Below are 21321 nucleotides of genomic sequence, written 5' to 3'. Positions count from 1 at the left end.
TGTTCCATCTCCTAAAAAGGGATTAGCTAGCAGTTTTTCTATCATACCCGAAGGAATATCAAATCAATCATTTTCATTTTCAGTAGGTTCAGTAGGTTGAGGAGCAACTCCTTGCTATACTGGTCGGGGTGAACATACCCCGAACAAGCCCCTCAGAGGATTACTTTCCATAATAACAAGTGACAGTAAATTTCAGCACACTATATAAATTTTTCCTTACCAAATTCCACCTACCAAAGGCACTTCACTCCCTGGCAACGGCGCCAGAAAAGAGTGTTGATGACCGGCAAGTATAGGGGATCTATCATAGTCCTTTCGATAAGTAAGAGTGTCGAACCAAACGTGGAGCAGATGGAAATGATAAGCGGTTTCCAGCAAGGTATTCTCTACAAGTACTGAAATAAGTGGTAACAGATAGTTTTGTGATAGGATAATTTGTAACGAGCAACAAGTAACAAAAGTAAATAAAGTGCAGCAAGGTGTCCCAATCCTTTTTGTAGCAAAGGACAAGCCTGGACAAACTCTTATATAGAGAAAAGCGCCCCCGAGGACACATGGGAATATCGTCAAGATAGTTTTCATCACGCTCATATGATTCGCGTTCGGTACTTTGATAATTTGGTATGTGGATGGACCGCTGCTTGGGTGCTGCCCTTACTTGGACAAGCATCCCACTTATGATTAACCTCTATTGCAAGCATCCGCAACTACAACAAAAGTATTAAGGTAAACCTAACCATAGCATGAAACATATGGATCCAAATCAGCCCCTTACGAAGCAATGCATAAACTAGGGTTTAAGCTTCTGTCACTCTAGCAACCCATCATCTACTTATTACTCCCCAATGCCTTCCTCTAGGCCCAAACAATGGTGAAGTGTCATGTAGTCGACGTTCACATAACACCACTAGAGGAGAGACAACATACATCTCATCAAAATATCGAACGAATACCAAATTCACATGACTACTAATAGCAAGACTTCTCCCATGTCCTCAGGAACAAAAGTAACTACTCACAAAGCATAAACATGTTCATAATCAGAGGGGTATTAATATGCATATAGGATCTGAACATATGATCTTCCACCAATTAAACCAACTAGCATCAACTACAAGGAGTAATTAACACTACTAGCAACCTACTAGCACCAATGCCGGACTTGGAGACAAGAATTGGATACAAGAGATGAACTAGTGTTTTGAGAGGAGATGGTGCTGATGAAGATGTTGATGGAGATTGCCCTCTCCCGATGAGATTAGCGTTGGTGATGACGATGGCGATGATTTCCCCCTCCGAGAGGGAAGTTTCCCGGCAGAATAGCTCTGCCAGAGCCCTAGATTGGTGCCGCCAAGGTTCCGCCTCGTGGCTGCGGAGTTTCGTCCGAGAAGATGGCATGTTAATTTTTCCCATCGATAGACTTCATATAGCAGAAGATGGTCACCGGAGGGCCACCAGGGGGCCCACGAGGTAGGCGGCGCGCCAGGGGGGTAGGGCGTACCCCCCACCCTCGTGGGCAGGGTGTGCCCCCTGGTGAAGTTCTTGCTCTCAGTATTTTTTATATATTTGGAAAACGTCTTCCGTGGAGTTTCAGGACTTTTGGAGCTATGCAGAATAGGTCTCTAATATTTGCTCCTTTTCCAGCCAGAATCCCAGCTGCCGGCATTCTCCCTCTTTATGTAAACCTTGTAAAATAAGAGAGAATAGGCATAAGTATTGTGACATAATGTGTAATAACAGCCCATAATGCAATAAATACTGATATAAAAGCATGATGCAAAATGGACGTATCATCGACAAGAACACCTTCATGTACTGCTGAAGGGCGGCGCCTTGGGCTTGAAGCTGGGCCTAAACATCCTGCGCCCCCTTGTGCTGCACGCCCGTCCTGCCCCCAGGCGTCCATTCTGGTGGGACGGCGCTGGTGGCCTCTGCATTTGGGGCCGACAAGCTTGTGGGTTCAATCTCCTGTGACCGTGGCACTGAAATCGCCATCGCCACGCGCCAGCGTACCAGAGTACGAGCCACGGGGGTCGCCTCCACCACCAGCTCGCCGCCGACTAGCGGCGCCAGAGGCACATCAGGCCGACTGCCATGGGCCTTGACAGTCGACGCTTGCAGGGGCGCCTCCGCCCCCAGGATGATGGCATCGCCCCCTCCCCTCTCCACAACCGGTTGTTTGTCGCCGGCACCTGCAGACAATGCCAGGGCGTCTGGCACCGGTGGCGTGGCCCACAGAGGAATGACGAATTGAAGAGCCTGGCCGCGTGCGGCCTCTTCCGCTTGCGCCTCGGCGGCCACGGCCGCCTGGGCCTTGGCCACGGCGTCGGCTTGGGCCTTGGCCGCCGCATCCGCGTCCGCTTGCGCCGCCTTGGCCGCTGCCGCCTCCTCCCGCTCCTCGTGCGCCTCCTACGCATTCCTCTCCGTCGCCTCCCGAAGGTCGGCAAGTGGGTCCACGCGGAGGGTGTTGGTGGAGCGCTCCGCCGCCCTGATCACGGAAGCAGAGGCAGCCTGCTCAAGCAAGAGCGGGGCTCTGTTCAAACAAGAAAAGAAGAAAGGAAGAAAGGAAGAAAAGAAAGAAGAAAAGAAAACACAACAGAAAGCAAACACTTACACAGATACCATTGGCGACTTCATCAGGGCCCTCTGGAACTGGGCCGCCTTCGCGCCGGCCTCCTGTCGTCTAGTCACGGTGGTCGTGTTCCTCGGCTTCTTTGGTCGGCTGCTGAACAGCAATGAGCCGGCTCGGCTCTTCGGTGCTGCCTGGTGCAATCGACGCGGCTGAGGAGCCCACGCCTGTCTTATCGGCGCTGTGTGGGCCGCACGGCTCGGCCTCCTCCTCATTGTCATCCGGCCAATCCTCGACGCCGCATCCTCCAGAGCCGCCTCCTCCAGAGCCGCCTGCTCCACCACCACTAAATGGTGCGTCGTCTTCTTCTAGGGCGACCGCCCCCAAGTCGGGGTCGTCCGTGCCACTAACTACTTGGTCCGGTAGGTACTTGTGACCCTGCTCTAAGGCGTCGGCTGCCGGTTGGGTTGTGAAGATCTGGTTCATGGCCGACTGATCAGGCGGCAAGGCAAAACCTGGCAAATAAAGAGAAAAGAGTTAAGGACATACCGCAGGTGGCGGGTGTGCACGGGAGGACGACCTCTTGCCGAACTGCCACTTCCCCTCCGAGAGTTTGCAGTTCGAGATGTGGTTCACCAGTCGGGCCACCTCCGTGTCCGGCATCTCCTTGGTGCATATCCAGCACGGGTCTTGATGCCCGCACATCTGGCTAATCATGTGAGGCCGGGATTGAAAAGGGAGCACTCGGCGCTCCACGAAGGCGATCAGCAGGTCCGAGGCCTTGAGGCCCTCCGACTCCGTCATCACCTTGAGCCAGGCGAGGGCGGTGGAGAAGGCGGCCGACGTCGTCTTTGGCCGGAAGGTCTAGTTGGTGCGGGGGCTCAGTCGGCGGGTCGGCTGCATAAGGCGGCAGATTGACGAAGTCCAGTGTCGGGTGGACTTTCTTCACATAGAAGTAAGATTTTTGCCACAACTTGACCGATTGTGTCAAGCTGATGGCTGGGAAGCAGTTCCCGGCACACGGACGCGGCACCACGATGAAGGCTCTGCACTAAGCCTCCTCCTTCTTGGCGGCGGTGCCGAGCTTGGTGTAGAAGAATTCCCCCCAAAGCTCGAGGGTGGGGAGAACTCCGGGGTAGCCCTCGCAGAGCGTGACGAAGGAGGACCACAACACGATGTAAGGTGGTGCGGCTGGAGTTGGTAGAACTGGAGGAAAGAGCGAAAGAAGCTGCTTGCCGGTAGACCAAGGCCGCGAAGGAAATGTGACCAGAAGACGACGCGTTCACCATCTTTCGTTGCCGGCGAGACCTCCGTCTCGAGCGGAATGCGTACACATACATAGTTCTCAGCGGGCAGCCACTGCATCTGGCGGAGGAAGGCTAGGTGATCTTCGTGGACGTTGGAGCTGTCCCACGCGCCAGCTCGTTCGCGCGCCATGAGAAGCTCGAGCTCGACGGAGGCACGGCGCGGCGACGAGTGCGCAAGTCCGCAGCGGAGCAGCAGCGCTGCGGAGGAGACAAGCTCGGTGATGACGGGCTGCGGCAGCACTTCTGCGAGAGATGGGAGTGTTGCGGCGACAGTGAGTGGAAGAGGAAGGAGAAGGGAGAGGAGGGCATGCGTGTGTCTGCCACCCCCTTCTCCCCCTACTTACAGCCCGGGCAGCGGAGCCGAGGAGGCGTGAACGTGGGGGCGTGGGGATTAACTACGCCCACGCCCCCCACGATCCCCAATTACTGCGCTAATAAAGGCGTGTGGTAACTGCCACGGGTCCCTAGCTGTTCGCCCTGGTAGCAGAGGATCCGCGCGCGTGCCGAGGCCCTATAGTGGCGGACCACAGTGTGCGGCGACGTCCCGTCTCACGCGTGGGCTTGGCAGGCTGGCCCAGCCTACTTGCATCACGTGGCGGGCAAGCAACGGGCGGCAGGCCAACCATCCGGCTGGCGAGCCGTCTGACTCCTCGCAGACATTTCGAATTCAGAAGGAGGCATGTGATACGTCTCCAACGTATCTATAATTTTCAATTGCTCCATGCTATATCATCTACTGTTTTGGACATTATTGGGCTTTATTATCCAGTTTTATATTATTTTTGGGACTAACCTATTAACCGGAGGCCCAGCCCAGAATTGCTGTTTTTTGCCAGTTTTAGGGTATCAAAGAAAAGGAATATCAAACGGAGTCCAAACGGAATGAAACCTTCGGGAATGTGATTTTCTCAATGAACAAGACCCAGCAGACTTGGACCCTACATCAAGACACAAAAGAGGAGGCCACGAGGTAGGGGGGTGCGCCTACCCCCCCCCCCCCAGGCGCGCCCTCCACCCTCGTGGGCCCCTTGTTGCTCCACCGACGTACTCCTTCCTCCTATATATACCTACGTACCCCCAAACGATCATATACAGAGCCAAAACCCTAATTCCACCGCCGTAACTTTCTGTATCCACAAGATCACATCTTGGGGCCTGTTCCGGAGCTCCGCCGGAGGGGGCATCGATCACGGAGGGCTTCTACATCATGTCATCTTGCTTAAGGCGTTACTCTGTTTTCATTAACTTAATACTTTAGATGCGTGTTGGATAGCGGTCGATGAGTGGAGTAATAGTAGTAGATGCAGGGAGGAGTCGGTCTACTTGTCTCGGACATGATGCCTATATACATGATCATACCTAGATATTCTCATAACTATGCTCAGTCCTGTCAATTGCTCAACAGTAATTTGTTCACCCACTGTAGAATACTTATGCTCTCAAGAGAAGCCACTAGTGAAACCTATGGCCCCCGGGTCTATCTTCATCATATTAATCTCCCAATACTTAGTTATTTCCTTTGGTTTTACTTTGCTTTTATTTTACTTTGCATCTTTATCATAAAAATACCAAAAACATTATCTTATCATATCTATCAGATCTCACTCTCGTAAGTGGCCGTGTAGGGATGGACAACCCCTTATTGCGTTGGTCGCGAGGATTTATTTGTTTTGTGCAGGTAAGAGGGACTGGCGCATAGCCTCCTACTGGATTGATACCTTGATTCTCAAAAACTGAGGGAAATACTTACGCTACTTTGCTGCATCATCCCTTCCTCTTCGGGGAAAACCAACTCAGTACTAAAGAGGTAGGAGCATGCTTGAGTACGACCGACTCCTTACTGTCGACACTTCAGAAGACGGACGAAGCAATACTTTCAAAACCACTCGAAGTAGGACGCTGCTGGGGCTCCTCGTCCTTTCAGCCGCGGTGCCCCACCAGCTTCGGGGACTACTGTCCGAGTAAATGACCACATGTAGCTATTGGGGAACGTAGCAGAAATTCAAAATTTTCTACGCATCACCAAGATCAATCTATGGAGTAATCTAGCAATGAGGGGAAGGAGAGTGCATCTACATACCCTTGTAGATCGCTAAGCGGAAGCGTTCAAGTGAATGGGGTTGATGGAGTCGTACTCGTCGTGATCCAAATCACCGATGATCCTAGTGCCGAACGGACGGCACCTCCGTGTTCAACACACGTACAGCCCGGTGACGTCTCCTACGCCTTGATCTAGCAAGGGGAGAAGGAGAGGTTGGGGAAGACTCCATCCAGAAGCAGCACGACGGCGTGGTGGTGGAGGAGGAGCGTGGTACTCCAGCAGGGCTTCGCCAAGCACCGCAAGAGACGAGGAGGGAGAGGGGTAGGGCTGCGCCAAGAAGGAGATTGAATCGTGTCTATGGCAACCCAAAACCTCAAGTATATATAGGGGGAGGGGAGGGGCTGCGCCCCCACCTAGGTTTCCACCCCTAGGGGTGGCGTCCAGCCCTAGATCCCATCTAGGGGGGCGGCCAAGGGGGGAGAGAGGGGGGCGCACCACTAGGTGGGCCTTATAGGCCCTTCTGAGCCTAGGGTTTGCCCCGTTCCACTCTCCCTTGCGCCTTGGGCCTTGGTGGGGGGGCGCACCAGCCCACCAGGGGCTGGTCCCCTCCCACACTTGGCCCATGCAGCCCTCTGGGGCTGGTGGCCCCACTTGGTGGACCACCGGGACCCTCCCGGTGGTCCCGGTACATTACCGATAAAACCCGAAACTTTTCTGGCGACCAAAACAGGACTTCCCATATATAAATCTTTACCTCCGGACCATTCCGGAACTCCTCGTGATGTCCGGGATCTCATCCGAGACTCCGAACAACATTTGGTAACCACATAAATCTATTCCCTATAACCCTAGCGTCATCGAACCTTAAGTGTGTAGACCCTACGGGTTCGGGAACCATGCAGACATGACCGAGATAACTCTCCAGTCAGTAACCAACAACGGGATCTGGATACCCATGTTGGCTCCCACATGTTCCACGATGATCTCATCGGATGAACCACGATGTCATGGATTCAATCAATCCCTTATACAATTCCCTTTGTCTATCGGTACGATACTTGCCCGAGATTCGATCGTCGGTATCCCGATACCTTGTTCAATCTCGTTACCAGCAAGTCTCTTTACTCGTTACATAACACATCATCCTGTGATCAACTCCTTGATCACATTGTGCACATTATGGTGATGTCCTACCGAGTGGGCCCAGAGATACCTCTCCGTTTACACGGAGTGACAAATCCCAGTCTCGATTCGTGCCAACCCAACAGACACTTTCGGAGATACCTGTAGTGTACCTTTATAGCCATCCAGTTACGTTGTGACGTTTGGCACACCCAAAGCACTCCTACGGTATCCGGGAGTTGCACAATCTCATGGTCTAAGGAAATGATACTTGACATTAGAAAAGCTTTAGCATACGAACTACATGATCTTGTGCTAGGCTTAGGATTGGGTCTTGTCCATCACATCATTCTCCTAATGATGTGACCCCGTTATCAACGACATCCAATGTCCATGGTCAGGAAACCGTAACCATCTATTGATCAACGAGCTAGTCAACTAGAGGCTTAGTAGGGACATGGTATTGTCTATGTATCCACACATGTATCTGAGTTTCCTATCAATACAATTCTAGCATGGATAATAAACGATTATCATGAACAAGGAAATATAATAATAACCAATTTATTATTGCCTCTAGGGCATATTTCCAACAGTCTCCCACTTGCACTAGAGTCAATAATCCAGTTCGCATCAATATGTGATTAACACTCAAGGTCACATCCCCATGTGACTAACACCCAACGAGTTATGGGTTTAACCATGTTATGCTTGTGAGAGAGGTTTCAGTCAATGGGTCTGCAGCATTCAGATCCGTATGTACTTCGCAAATTTCTATGTCATCTTGTAGATGCAACTACTACGCTACATTTGGTGCCATTTCAAATAACTGTTCTACTTGGAGCTATTCTAAATTGTTGCTCCATTATACGTATCCGGTATCTCTTCTCAGAGCTATCCGGATAGGTGTTAAGCTTGCATCGACATAACTCTTTACGTCGAACTCTTTATCACCTCCATAACCGAGAAACATATCCTTATTCCTCTAAGGATAATTTAGACCGCTATCTGGTGATTTACTCCTAGATCACCTTTGTACCCTCTGGCCAAATATGTGGCAAGGCACACATCAGGTGTGGTACTTAGCATGGCATACCGTATGGAGCCTATGACAAAAGCATAGGGGACGACCTTCGTCCTTCCTCTTTCTTCTACCGTGGTCGAGCTTTAAGTCTTAACTTCATACCTTACAACTCACACAAGAACTCCTTCATCTTGAACACCTTCAAGATCATGTCAAGATATGTGCTCATTTGAAAGTACCATTAAGCGTTTTGATCTATCCTTATAGATCTTGATGCTCAATGTTCAAGTAGCTTAATCCAGGCTTTCCATTGAAAAAACACTTTCCAAATAACCCTATATGCTTTCCAGAAATTCTACGTCATTTCTGATCAACAACATATACTCATCAGAAATTCTATAGTGCTCCCACTCACTTCTTTGGAAATACAAGTTTCTCATAAACTTTGTATACACCCAAAAACTTTGATCATCTCATCAAAGCATACATTCCAACTCCGAGATGCTTACTCCAGTCCTTAGAAGGATTGCTGGAGCTTTGCATACTTGTTAGCATCTTTTAGGATTGATAAAATCTTCCGGTTGTATAACATACAACCTTTCCTCAAGAAAATCGTCGAGGAAACAATGTTTTGACATCCTATCTGCAAGATTTCATAAATAATGCAGTAATCGCTAATATAATTCCAACAGACTCTTAGCATAGCTACGAGTGAGAAAGTCTCATCATAATCAACTCCTTGAACTTGTCGGAAAACATCTTAACGACAAGTCAAGCTTTCTTAATGGTGATACTTACCATCATTGTCCGTCTTCCTTTTAAAATCCATATGTACCTAACAGCCTTACGACCATCAAGTAGTTCTTCCAAAGTCTACACTTTGTTTTCATATATGGATCCTCTCTCGGATTATATGGCCTCGAGCCATTTTGGAATCCAGGCCCACCATCGCTTCTCCATAGCTCGTAGGTTCATTGTTGTCTAGCAACATGACTTCCAAGACAGGATTACGTACCATTCTGAAGTAGTACGCATCCTTGTCATCCCACGAGGTTTGGTAGTGACTTGATCTGAAGTTTCATGATCACTATCATAAGCTTCCAATTCAATTGGTGTAGGTGCCGCAGGAACAACTCCCTGTGCCCTGCCACACACTAGTTGAAGAAACGGTTCAATAACATCATCAAGTCTCCACCATCCTCCCACTCAATTCTTTCGAGAGAATCGTTTCCTCGGGAAAGGACCCGATTCTAGAAAAAATCCCTTATTGCTTTCGGATCTGAGATAGGAGGTACACCCAACTGTTTTGGGTGTCCTATGAAGATGCATTTATCCGCTTTGGGTTCGAGCTTGTCAGCCTGAAACTTTTCACATAAGCGTCGCAGCCCCAAACCTTTTAACAAATGATAGCTTAGGTTTCTCTAAACCATAGTTCATACGGTGTCATCTCATCGGAATTACGTGGTGCCCTATTAAAAGTGAATGTGGTTGTCTCTAATGCCTAACCCATAAACTATCATGGTAATGCGATAAGAGACATCATGGTATGCATCATATCCAATAGGGTGCAGTTATGATGTTCGGACACACCATCATACTATGGTGTTTCAGGCTGTATTAGTTGTGAAACAATTTCCACAATGTCTTAATTCTGTGCCAAACTCGTAATTCAGATATTCATCTCTATGATCATATCATAGATATTTTATCCTCTTGTCACGACGATCTCTCACCTTCACCCTGAAATTACTTGAACCTTTCAATAATTCAGACTCGTGATTCATCAAGTAAATATACTCAACATCTACTCAAATCATCTGTGAAGTAAGAACATAACGATATCCACTACATGCCTCAGCACTCATTGGACTGCACACATCAAAATGTATTACTTCCAACAAGTTGCTTTCTAGTTCCATTTTACTGAAAACGAGGCTTTCAGTCATCTTGCCCATGTGGTATGATTTGCATGTCTCAAGTGATTCAAAATCAAGTGAGTCCAAACGGTCCATTTGCATGGAGTTACTTCATGCATATACACCAATAGACATGGTTCGCATGTCTCAAACTTTTCAAAAACGAGTGAGCCCAAAGATCCATCAACATGGAGCTTCTTCATACGTTTTATACCGATATGACTTACGTGGCAGTGCCACAAGTAGGTGGTACTATCATTACTATCTTATATCTTTTGGCATGAACATGTGTATCACTACGATCGAGATTCAATAAACCATTCATTTTAGGTGCAAGACCATTGAAGGTATTATTCAAATAAACAGAGTAACCATTATTCTCCTTAAATGAATAACCGTATTGCGATAGACATAATCCAATCATGTCTATGCTCAACGCAAACACCAATCTCAATGGTAGAGGGAGCGTGCGATGCTTGATCACATCAAGCTTGGGAAAAACTTCCAACACATATCGCCAGCTCACCTTTAGCTAGTCTCCATTTACTCTGCAGCCTTTTATTTCGAGTTTACTAACACTTAGCAACCGAACCGGTATCTAATACCATGGTGCTACTAGGAGTACTAGTAAAGTACACATTGACACAATGTATATCCAACATACTTCTATCGACCTTGCCAGCCTTCTCATCTACCAAGTATCTAGGGTAATTCTGCTCTAGTGGCTGTTCCCCTGATTACAGAAGCACTTAGTCTCGGGTTTGGGTTCAACCTTGGGTTTCTTCACTAGAGCAGCAGCTGATTTGCCGTTTCATGAAGTATCCCTTCTTGCCCTTGCCCTTCTTGAAACTAGTGGTTTCACCAACCATCAACAATTGATGCTCCTTCTTGATTTCTACTTTTGTGGTGTCAAACATCGCGAATATCTCAAGGATCATCATATATGTCCCTGGTATATTATAGTTCATCACGAAGCTCTAGCAGCTTGGTGGTAATGAGTTCGGAGAAACATCACTATCTCATCTGGAAGATCAACTCCCACTCGATTCAAATGATTGTTGTACTCAGATAATCTGAGCACAAGCTCAATAATTGAGCTTTTCTCCCTTAGTTTGCAGGCTAAGAAAATCGTCGGAGGTCTTATACCTCTTGACGTGGGCGCGAGCCTGAAATCCCAATTTCAGCCCTCGAAACATCTCATATGTTTTGCGACGTTTCAAAACGTCTTTGGTGCCTCAACTCTAAACCGTTTAACTGAACTATCACATAGTTATCAAAATGTGTATGTCAGATGTTCGCAACATCCACAGATGACGTTCGAGGTTCAGCACACTGAGCGGTGCATTAAGGACACAAGCCTTCTATGAAGCAATGAGGACAATCCTCAGTTTACGGACCTAGTCCGCATAATTGCTACTATCAACTTTCAACTAAATTTTCTCCAGGAAGATATCTAAACAGTAGAACTGACGCGCGAGCCACGACATAATTTGCGAAGACCTTTTGACTATGTTCAGGATAATTAAGTTCATCTTATGAACTCCCACTCAGATAGACATCCCTCTAGTCATCTTAGTGATTACATGATCCGAGTCAACTAGGCCGTGTCCGATCATCACGTGAGACGGACTAGTCAACATCGGTGAACATCTTCATGTTGATCATATCTTCTATACGACTCATGTTCGACCTTTCGGTCTTCTGTGTTCCGAGGCCATGTCTGTACATGCTAGGCTCGTCAAGTCAACCTAAGTGTTTGCATGTGTAAATCTGTCTTACACCCGTTGTATGTGAACGTTGGAATCTATCACACCCGATCATCACGTGGTGCTTCGAAACAACGAACTGTCGCAACGGTGCACAGTTAGGGGGAGCACTTTCTTGAAATCATTATGAGGGATCATCTTATTTACTACCGTCGTTCTATGTAAACAAGATGCAAAAACATGATAAACATCACATGCAATCAAATAATAGTGACATGATATGGCCAATATCATATAGCTCCTTTGATCTCCATCTTGGGGCTCCATGATCATCTTGTCACCGGCATGATACCATGATCTCCATCATCGTGTCTCCATGAAGTTGCTCGCCAACTATTACTTCTACTACTATGGCTAACACGTTTAGCAATAAAGTAAAGTAATTTACATGGCGTTTCTCAATGACACGGAGGTCATACAAAAAATAAAGACAACTCCTATGGCTCCTGCCGGTTGTCATACTCATCGACATGCAAGTCGTGATTCCTATTACAAGAACATGATCTCATACATCACATATATATCATTCATCACATCCATTGGCCATATCACATCACAAAACACTTGCTGCAAAAACAAGTTAGACGTCCTCTAATTGTTGTTGCAAGTTTTTTACGTGGCTGCTATAGGTTTCTAGCAAGAACGTTTCTTACCTACGCCAAAACCACAACGTGAATTGCCAATTTATATTTACCCTTCATAAGGACCCTGTTCATCGAATCCGATCCGACTAAAGTGGGAGAGACAGACACCCGCCAACCACCTTATGCAACTAGTGCATGTCAGTCGGTGGAACCGGTCTCACGTAAGCGTACGTGTAAGGTTGGTCCGGGCCGCTTCATCCCATGATGCCCCCGAATCAAGATAAGACTAGTAACGGCAAGATAATTGACAATATCAACGCCCACAACTACTTTGTGTTCTACTCGTGCATAGTAACTACGCATAGACCTAGCTCATGATGCCACTGTTGGGGAACGTAGCAGAAATTGAAAATTTTCTATGCATCACCAAGATCAATCTATGGAGTAATCTAGCAACGAGGGGAAGGAGAGTGCATCTACATACCCTTTTAGATCGCTAAGCGGAAGCGTTCACGTGAACGGGGTTGATGGAGTCGTACTCGTCGTGATCCAAATCACCGATGATCCTAGTGCCGAACGGACGGCACCTCCGTGTTCAACACACGTACAGCCCGGTGACGTCTCCTATGCCTTGATCCAGCAAGGGGAGAAGGAGAAGTTGGGGAGGACTCCATCCAGCAGCAGCACGACGGCGTGGTGGTGGCGGAGGAGCGTGGTACTCCAGTAGGGCTTCGCTAAGCACCGCAAGAGACGAGGAGGGACAGGGGTAGGTCTGCGCCAAGGAGATTGAATCGTGTCTATGGCAACCCAAAACCTCAAGTATATATAGGGGGAGGGGAGGGGCTGCGCCCCCACCTAGGTTTCCACCCCTAGGGGTGGCGGCCAGCCCTAGATCCCATCTAGGGGGGCGGCCATGGGGGGAGAGAGGGGGGTGCACCACTAGGTGGGCCTTAGGCCCATCTGAGCCTAGGGTCTGCGCCCTTCCACTCTCCCTTGCGCCTTGGGCCTTGGTGGGGGGGTGCACCAGCCCACCAGGGGCTGGTCCCCTCCCACACTTGGCCCATGCAGCCCTCCGGGGCTGGTGGCCCCACTTGGTGGACCACCGGGACCCTCCCGGTGGTCCCGGTACATTACCGATAAAACCCGATACTTTTCCGGCGACCAAAACAGGACTTCCCATATATAAATATTTACCTCCAGACCATTCCAGAACTCCTCGTGACGTCCGGGATCTCATCCGGGACTCCGAACAACATTCGTTAACCACGTATATCTATTCCCTATAACCCTAGCATCATCGAACCTTAACTGTGTAGACCCTACGGGTTCGGGAACCATGCAGACATGACCGAGATAACTCTCCGGTCAATAACCAACAGCGGGATCTGGATACCCATGTTGGCTCCCACATGTTCCATGATGATCTCATCGGATGAACCATGATGTCGTGGATTCAATCAATCCCGTATACAATTCCCTTTGTCTATCGGTACGATACTTGCCCGAGATTCGATCGTCGGTATCCCGATACCTTGTTCAATCTCGTTACCGGCAAGTCTCTTTACTCGTTCCGTAACACATCATACCGTGATCAACTCCTTGATCACATTGTGCACATTATGATGATGTCCTACCGAGTGGGCCCAGAGATACCTCTCCGTTTACACGGAGTGACAAATCCCAGTCTCGATTCGTGCCAACCCAACAGACACTTTCGGAGATACCTGTAGTGTACCTTTATAGCCACCCAGTTACGTTGTGACGTTTGGCACACCCAAAGCACTCCTACGGTATCCGGGAGTTGCACATTCTCATGGTCTAAGGAAATGATACTTGACATTAGAAAAGCTTTAGCATACGAACTACATGATCTTGAGCTAGGCTTAGGATTGGGTCTTGTCCATCACATCATTCTCCTAATGATGTGATCCCGTTATCAACGACATCCAATGTCCATGGTCAGGAAACCGTAACCATCTATTGATCAAGGAGCTAGTCAACTAGAGGCTTACTAGGGACATGGTATTGTCTATGTATCCACACATGTATCTGAGTTTCCTATCAATACAATTCTAGCATGGATAATAAACGATTATCATGAACAAGGAAATATAATAATAACCAATTTATTATTGCCTCTAGGGCATATTTCCAACAGTAGCCACATCGCCCCCCTTTGGTATTTCAAGACATCAGGGCTAGCGGCACCCCTCAAAGCATCAAGGATAAGCACCCGCCTTCTGGAGGCCGACTGGTCCAAATGGCCGGCTGCCAGAAGGCGGAGAAGCCCAGGAGACGGCCACGAGGTGGACCAACTCCTAGCAGGTGGCCCCCTCTGTTCCCTTGAAGTTAGCACCTCATTACGATGACGAGATGGGGCGTGGCCATAGTGTGTCCTTCCACCACTGAATGCAGGGCAAAGCGAGGCCACAGTGCTTCGTACTGGGTGGACATCCATAGAGGCCGGCTCCTAGCAGGCGGCCCCCTCCGTTCCCTTGAAGTTAGCACCTCATTACGATGACAAGACAGGGTGTGATCACAGTGCGTCCTGACACCCCCGATTCCAGGGCAGAGCAAGGCCACAATGCTTCGTACTGGGCGGACATCCCTTGCCCGACACGGCACTACTGGCACGCAGCCCATGATGTCACCTATGGCCTACGGGGCGGCGTCCCCACAATGGACTGTCGGTACGGTCCGCAAGCGGCGGGCCCTACCTGTCCGTAAGAAGCTAGTAGACGGCAAGCCCAGACCAGTCGGTGCGGGGGAGGCCGACTCCTAGCTGGTGGCCCTCCCCCACCCTCAAAGTCTGTGCGCCATTAACCAGAAGTGATGGGGAATGCCAATAGTAAACGCCCGCTAGGCGGCGGCACTGTAGCCATGCTCCCCCCGACAAAGCACATATCATTAGTGGTACTGCCATAGTACTAAGCAGCTGGCAGGACCCACAAGAGGCTGGCGCGGCCTGTCGACTAAGTACGAGACAGCCGGCAGGACCCACCAGGCAGCGGGCCCTAGCGGCCAGCGAAGAAGCCGGCAACCAGAGACACTAACGGATGAGTCCTACACCTAGTCAGATTACCATTGTACCCCTGGGGGTAGCTCTATATAAACCCCTAGGGCACCCATCCAAAGGCTTCAACTTCTCAGATAACACACACACACATGGAGCAAGGAGTAGAGCTAGCCTTTCCCTTCTTCCTCCTCTAGCCAAACAGCTCTAGGAGCAAGCTTGTAGCTACTTGTTGAGATAGTGACCATGCGGAAACCCCGCAGAGCAGGACTAGGGGTGTTATCTCCTAGGAGAGCCCCGAACCTGGGTAAGATGCGTCGACGTACCTATCTATGCCTTATCTCCTTTCCAGGCACCGACAATGTATTGCTCTCCCCCGCCATGATAATCCATCATTTGCCATATGTCGCACGACACCCCCGATAGTTATCCTTAGAGGATTGGGCCGCCCTGACTTATACAGAGCAGTTGCAGAGTTGGGACAATTCTTCAGGGAACTCTACAGTAGAAATATCAGGATAGATGCTTTGGAGCGTCTTAGAGACAAGATACCAACTATCATATGCAACCTTGAGAAGATATATCCTCCAGCCTTTTTTGATGTGATGGCGCATTTGGCTGTTCATCTACCTGATGAGGCACTACTTAGAGGTCCAGTACAGTATGGTTGGATGTACCCTATTGAAAGGCGGCTAGGAACTTTCAAGGGCTATGTTAGAAACAGACCCAAGGGTTCCATTGTAGAGGCCTACATTGCTACAGAAGCATTGACATTCTTCTCAAAATACATTGAAAGAGTTGATCAACTTAGCAAAGAGGTGGGTGAAGACAATCCCGGGCTCAATGTTTTCGATTGTTCTGTGCGAGTTACAAGGAAGAGTCGACAAGACGACAAACCTAAAGATTTGGGCAAAATGGTTTGGTAGGTGTTCAATAACTGTCCTGAGATACTACCTTATATCAAGTAAGTGCTAAGTACTTCAGTTGCATCACTCTTATATATTTAGATGTTTGACGCGATCACTATGTTGTGCAACATCTACAAAAAGGAGTTAATGCCGCAAAATCCAAGAAACATTGACACACTTGTTATGGCAGGATTTGTGAAATGGTTCAAGAGCCATGTAAGCTTTTGAATTAACTGTCAATTTTTTTAATATAATGAGTACGTAAGATGATTAGCTTGTCTTTTTTCTAACCATAGGTTAAGAAGATGTGGGAGGATGGGCAGGCAGTTGATGATGCCATTTACGCACTACCAATGGGTCCTGATACTCGGGTAAGACATTATCAATCTTGCATTGTTGGAGATGTGTGCTACAACACCCTTGCTCGCGATGAAGGTAGGAAGACACAAAATAGTGCCATCATGAGCACGGATAAGTACGGAGAAGTGTCAAGTGAAATGTATGCTAACATAATAGACATTATTTAGTTGCAGTATATCTCTAGTTTTGAGGTTCATCGATGTGTGGTTCTGTTGTGCTGTCGTTGGTATAACCTATTTTCCAAGATCGCAAAACCCAAAGCTAATGATTATTTCAAATCCATCGATGTTAATGCGGCGTACCAGACCAACGAGCCTTTTATTTTGGAAAATCAAGCAACACAGACATTTTTCTTGGAAGACACATTTACACACAGTGATGACTGGAGAGTATTGCAAAGGTTTGAGCAGAGGAATTCATTTAATGAAGTTGCACAACCAAGATGATGCTTACACTGCTCCTGATGTACAAGATTCCACAGATGTTCCTAATATCTTTGAGAACCATCATGTCAATGACGCTGGCGAAAAGATTGCCTGTCGGGTTGTGGACATACAAGAATTAATCAATTAGAAGCCAAAGTTCGAGGATATTGAGGATGAAGAAGAAGATGAAACTGTGGCAAATTACGTTCAGACTGATACACGTGGCAAAGATGTTGACGTTGCTGCTGCGGATGATGATTAGATTGCTTTTGTCATATTTTCCTGTTAAAAGATGTTTTTTTCTACTATGTGAAATTGTGTTTGCTATGACAACTGAAACCTAATGAACTTGTTGCTTAGAATTTTGCTGTGAGAACATCACTTATTATGAATGTTGATTTGTGTTTGGTGATTATATGATGACTAAAACCTGATGACATTGTTTTTAGTTGTACTCATATTTGGCTATGAAACTTGAATTTGATAACATAGTTTGCTATTGGACTGCAATTTGCTCGACGACTTCGAATGGGAACAAAGCTGACCCGACAGGCCCTGTGCTAATTTATTTATTTATTAGCAAAAGTCCATCTGCTATTTATTTATTTATGAGCAAAAGGGGATATCCCTCGATTTCTATTAATAGAAATCATTAGATGTTCACAACACTACGCCCACCCTGCTAAACAAGTATCATTCATTACTAGTTTCAGCAAAGTGCTCATGTCATAGCCACTAAATACATCACGAGTGCTACATACACTACAAATAAAGAGACAATCATACTACAGAGCACATCTATTTTTCCCATTATCTTCACAAGCTCTTTCAGATCCTCATTGCTGTCAAGGCCATTCACCCACTGTTGCTTGGCCATGATCAGAGGAACTACATCTTTAACCTTCTACTCTGCATCTTCCTCTTGTGTCGTTCTTTCAGTTACTTGTCCAACACCCCAACCTCTGCTATTGGGACTCCACGGCTAACCAAATAATCAGCGTAGTTTCATTCCCCCACATCAGCATCTTCCTAGAAATACAAATCACACAAATCTTTCCTTTTCTGCACGAATCAAATTGGTAGATCATCAACCAAACTATTAAAAATATCAGCAACTAAAAGCAGCAGAACAACACTTAAACATATTATTGCCCCATGATTCGGGCATTTGTAGAAGACTCGGCCAGGGTTGAGGATTGTGGTTGAGACGCGATGGATGACTCTGTGTGATTTGCTGCACTGGCACGACACCAACGGCAGCGGGTTGCGATGATCAACCGGATCCAGTGCATGTGCCGGCAGGGGTGTGATGAGACCCATAGGCAATGGTATGGGTGGTGACTTGGCGCATATCTGGTTGTTGCCTACTAAAGAGTAGGTGGATGAGTAGCCAGCAGACATGGTTGCTGCAGCCAGAGCTTCTGATGCTAGGCAGAGCAAGTAAAGAAGAGGAGAAGGGAATGTTGGATATGTTAGTTTCATTAATTGCAGAGTAGCATAGCACCATATATAGTCATACTCTAGGTTTGGATTCGAACCAGCTACAGGAGCACGTCTCTCTTTTTTGAAAAACTCAACAATGTCTCTTTAGTGGTACACTAGCTTGTTCTCTATGCCTTCTCAAGTTATTGATATTCTTTCTTTTTTGCGAGGAAGGAAGGAGGACAAAATTGAGAGTTCTTGGGACTCGAAACCAAGACCTCTCGGTTGAAAACCAAGGGGGATAGTCACTTATGTGGCGAACGTTCCCTGGGAGGAGGAAGGCAGACAAACGCATTTTCCTCGTAGTTTTAGTTGCAACGCAAGATCGAACGGTCGCACTTTCGGGAATGTTATCAGGCAAACGAGCCCAGTTTTTGTTTTCTTCCTATATATAAAAGTATGGTACTTGGTGTCGGCTTACTAAACAAACGGTTGTGCCAAGCTTGACCATTGTATTGACATTCAACCTCTGTCGTGTTTCTTCAGTCTCTTCTTCCTCGAGCCGCCAAAGCCAAACGAACGCAGGCGGGACCACCTGCTCCCACATCCCACAACTGTCTGTGATGCCACTCACGCATCATGGCCACATCGCAACCTAAAACTCTGCGCATCTTCCCCGGCTCCTATTCGTTCCCGTCCGAGGCCTCACCATCGTCCTCCGCCTTGGTTTGCTCGCCGCGGCGCCGCGCTCTGGTGTTGTCAACATGGTCAACAACCAAGAGGAATAAGGAGATGACTGTACATGGTCAGGATGACAGTAGGGACCCAACAGCGTGCACAATTTTTTTGGTGGACGGAGAAGGGTATCAACTGGGTTGTGCGGGAGCTGTGGCCCGTCTCCCAGGCATTTATTTCATATGTTTACCACATGAACAGCCCGGTTTGTTTTTTTCCTGTCTAAAAATGGCTAGCCTAGCTATTTTTTTTGCATAATAACCAATGTAGGCCTACTTGCTTTTCTACGCCATGCTGGGCCGGAAACTTTTCAAGACAAGGAGGGATGCATTCGGGCTTGCCCTGAAAATGGGCTATAAGTAATAAGAAATGGGCTATAAGTAATAAGAAATGGGCTGTAAAATGAAAAATACAGCAAACAGGCAATTAGTTCCAAAATACTTTTTTCTTTCGGATTTTCATATTTTAAATTTCATTGTTTTTGTGCGGGTAAAATTTCATTGGATTTAAATTAAGGTATGTTCAGTTTTAAAATTAATTTGAATCAGGCTAGAAATTTCAGGCTGTATGTTGTTTGGGACAGATTTGGAGGCTGGCTTGTCGGTCTACTAGGTTGACGTGTACGAAAGGCTTTGTCAAGTTAGTTCGCAAACGATTCTAGTAGCAGTGGCCATTGGATGTTAATCGAACGGTCGTGCTGCTTCTTCAATATCTGATCTTCTTCCTCCAGCCGCCCAAACCAGCGCCGGTGGGACTGCCTGCTCCCGCCTCCCGTGGCCAGCTGTGCTTCTGCACAGGCCGCACCACCCCACCCTACTCCATCGCTGGCCAGGCCATTCCTCTACTCACCCAGGCCTCCTATTATTTTTCGACGATGGTAGTCGAACCAGTAAACCATCGTACTCCCCACTGCGTGGGCAACCACTGCCGAGTCTTCCCCGCTGATAACCCACAAGTATAGGGGATCAATTGTAGCCTCTTTCGATAAGTAAGAGTGTCGAACCCAACGAGGAGCTAAAGGTAGAACAAATATTCCCTCAAGTTCTATCGACCACCGATAGAACTCTACGCACACTTAGCGTTCTCTTTACCTAGAACAAGTATGAAACTAGAAGGACTTTGTAGGTGTTGTTGGATAGGTTTGCAAGATAATAAAGAGCACGTAAATAAAAACTAGGAGCTTTTTAGATAAAGAAGCAATAAAGTTAGTATAGCGATTGTGGAAAAGTAGTGGTAGGAGTTGCGAAATTGTCCCTAAGAAATTGACTACTTTACTAGACCGATAGCTAGTTTTATGTGGGAGAGGCCACTGCTAGCATGTCATCCCTGACTTGGAATTCTATGCACTTATGATTGGAACTATTAGCAAGCATCCGCAACTTCTAATGTTCATTAAGGTCAAACCCAACCATAGCATTACGATATATTGGTCCCCCTTCAATCCCGTATGCATCAATTTCTATGCTAGGTTGAAGCTTCTGTCACTCTTGCCCTCCAATACATAGTCCTATCAACATACAACTAACCCTATGGTGTGATGCACGCGCGCGCTCATATGATGGGCACCATAGGACAGCAACATAACCACAAGAAATTTAAACCAATCATAGAAATTCACCAATTACCGATAGGACAACCAAAATCTACTCAAACAGCATAGGATGGCAACACGTCATTGGATAATAATATGAAGCATAAAGCACCTTGTTCAAGTAGAGGGTACAGCGGGTTGCGGGAGAGTGGACCGCTGTATATAGATGGGGGAAGGGGATGAAGATGTTGGTGAAGATGACGGAGGTGTTGGTGTAGATCGCCGTCACCTAATGATGGCCCCGGCGGCGTTCCGGCGCCACCGGGAGAGAGGGGGAGAGCCCCCCTTCTTCTTCTTTCTTCTTCTTCTTCTTCCTCTTCCTTGACCTTCCCCCCTGGTCCATGGCTTCCATGGCGGCGAAGGGGCGAGAGTCCCTCCAAGATTGGATCTGTCTCTCTGTCTCTCTTTATTTCTCCGTTCCTGATTCTACCCTTTCACCGGTTCTTAAATTCCCGGAGATCCCTAACTCCGATTGGGCTGAAATTTTAGCACAATCTCTATCCGGATATTGGCTTTCTTGCGGAGAAAGAAGGGAACC

This window comes from Triticum urartu, chromosome 6A (genome assembly GCF_056163025.1).
Source record: "Triticum urartu cultivar PI428250 chromosome 6A, HENAU_Tu73, whole genome shotgun sequence".
In the NCBI taxonomy this organism is placed as follows: domain Eukaryota; kingdom Viridiplantae; phylum Streptophyta; class Magnoliopsida; order Poales; family Poaceae; genus Triticum; species Triticum urartu.
Note: the sequence above shows the minus strand (reverse complement) of the source record.